Below are 3,026 nucleotides of genomic sequence, written 5' to 3'. Positions count from 1 at the left end.
GTCAGGCCGGCTGAGACGCCAGCTGGAGCCGCGCATGCGCGCTGCGGCGCTGCTCGCGCCGCACATCCAGTATAAACATTCAACACGGGGTTGAAAGCAGAGCCGTTAAACTAACATATTTCACATATACTTTCTCTTTTTCAATAAGTTTTGATTTTGCAAAATATACAATGTGTGTGTAATTCTTGTAAAATAAATATAATTTTAAATAAATCGTAAATATAATTTCAAATAAAATACTTTTGTACAAAAACGGCTGTGTGTGTGTGTGTCTTACATAACATTACGAAATGCATAAAGCGTTTTAATTTACTATAATTCCTCTAAATAAACAAGTTTTAATTAAACTTGCAAACTAACAATGAATAAAAAACCTAATCAATATATGTGGGATAATAATACGCGCATTTTGCCGTTATTCTTTTTAAGAGCAACTTTGGGAGAATCGTTATTATATATTTCTTGTATTTGCGGTTTAATATTTTAAATAAACGGAACGTTTCTATAAGGAACAATTACCCCACAATACCAAAATTACTTTGCTCCTTTTACATAGTCCTTTCTGCATACAAATTTAATTTCTGATGGTTTCGGAGCTCCAAGTTTTCACACACAGCACAATTTAAAAACCATTGTTATATATATGTCAGCATATTGAGTATCTATATCTATATCTAAATATGATTGAATTGATAAATCTAATATGTGAATATAATTCTAAATCTATATGAGATATGCCGCGAGAAATATACAGTATTTGGATAAAGATTGACATAAGATAGCTTAAAATATTAAAATTATTTTAATACTCGGTAACTTACAATATATATTTTTCCATAATAATAAACAATTAAAAATTTAAATCAATATTTATACATATATGTACATCTCTTTTTTATCTGTGTGAAGTTAATTCAAATTGCGAGAAATGCGGCGTCCCAAAATGTTCTAAAACCGCCATCTATGAACATATCTGCGAACCTTTGAGCGTATTTTTATTACCGATTGAATATTTAAAATGGTATGATAGGTATCTACCGCGGGAAATAATTTTGCGTCTTGATACATCCATAAGTATATTTTGCATTTAAAAATATCCTTTAAAATTAACGTAGAATAATACTCGTAAAAATATCCGCGACACAATTATACAAAATTGAGCAGAAATGACAGTTTCATTATCTTTTAGCGCACACATTTAATGATTATAAAATCCGTAAAATCCATTTTATTCGGAGATAAATTTTATTTATCTAATAATAAAAAATACATCCTTTTAATGGATTAAAAATAATATAATAACGTCGCTGAGAATGACAGATATGCTAAAATGCTAAAAAGGAATTGACATATATATACCAAAACTCAAATTAGTTTAAAGTATCATAATCAAAATTGAATAATTTCGATACAGATCAAATACACACACAATTTATCTATTTCTAATTATATTTGATTGCCAAGTTAAAATTATATACAAATCAAAATAAATCATCGTATCTTTTTGTTACGACACAGCTAAAATTAAACAGCAAATGAATGACTGTATACATGATGACAACAGTCCATTATATATATATACGCTCGTGTGAAAGATTGATTGCCAAGTTAAAATTATATACAAATCAAAATAAATCATCGTATCTTTTTGTTACGACACAGCTAAAATTAAACAGCAAATGAATGACTGTATACATGATGACAACAGTCCATTATATATATATATACGCTCGTGTGAAATGATCAATTAAGTATTCAATGATTTATTCAGAATTATCGATGACGCGCGATAGCGTTCACACATATATGTCTGTGCAGAACGTGATTTCTTAGAAACGCGTAAACACTAGCCTTTTATATATTACGCAGACTATTTATACGTTCGCGTTCTTGTATTGGATTATTGATTCACTTCCGTCCGTCGAGATGCCGAAGAATCGCGTAACGCGTATTTCGCATTTTATAGGACTTTCAACAAGCGCGCCCATATATAACACTGCGTGGTTCTCGTTCACATTTACCGCTAAATTTGTGACCGTAGATATATACATATCCAGTCTCTCATCTCTGCAGTCTCTCTCTAATATTGAAGACAATCTCAAAATAAAGCACGATGAAGATTGAGAACCACATTTAGACAGTGACCGCGAATTCTGAATACAATTTTCATCGCGCATGCGGTGCTAAATGCAGATGTTTAATTTTTGAATTTTGTCCTCCGCCTTTCATGAGTAAATTTCTCGGAAACAATGTCTCTGAAAATTCAATTATCGGAAAAATAATTAGTATTGACGTATATGTAACGACGTATATTATATTTCTAAAGAGGAATATTGCTCTTCTCAAAAGCTATCTTAAAAGAATTATGAATTTATGAAATTTTATCTTCTCTTCTCTTGAGTAGTAGTGTATCAACAAAATTTAACCGAGAAAAATATGATTTCAAGCGTGATTATTATTGAATAACAAAAACATTTGGTGCATTTAATAACAAGTCATATTTTACAATAGCGACGAGGAGATTTAATTTTACATTAGAATTACACGAAAAGATTAAAATAAGATCATATTCAACGTAAAATAGGAATCAACATTCAACATTTAACCGGGCTGAGGAGATGCAGAAGGGAGAAGAAGACGATCGTGCGTTTTTTCATCTTTTTTTTTTTTGCGACATGTTCGAAAACGGGCGATAATTAAAGTCGACATACGTGGGAAAAATAAGCAACAATTTGCATATTTCACGCCCGCAATTTCGACCGCAGACTCTCGGTCGCGTGGACACGCGTCTCGTTCCCCCTTCGCGTCCGCGATCGACGATTATCTGTCACGAGACGAGAGATTCTCAGAATTCGCGCGCATTTCCCCATCAGGTTAATTAATCGAAATTAGCCAAAACAGCAGTCGCGGACTGTTACGTCTCGTATCTCTGAAGAAAGAAAAAAGAAGTGTACCCGTGATACGATAAGAATATTTCTCTCCTTTTCTTGCTTCTCTTAATTTATAAATTGATGGTGCATATATAT

The sequence above is a fragment of the Formica exsecta genome, unplaced genomic scaffold (assembly GCF_003651465.1).
Source record: "Formica exsecta isolate Colony F162 unplaced genomic scaffold, ASM365146v1 scaffold72, whole genome shotgun sequence".
In the NCBI taxonomy this organism is placed as follows: domain Eukaryota; kingdom Metazoa; phylum Arthropoda; class Insecta; order Hymenoptera; family Formicidae; genus Formica; species Formica exsecta.
Note: the sequence above shows the minus strand (reverse complement) of the source record.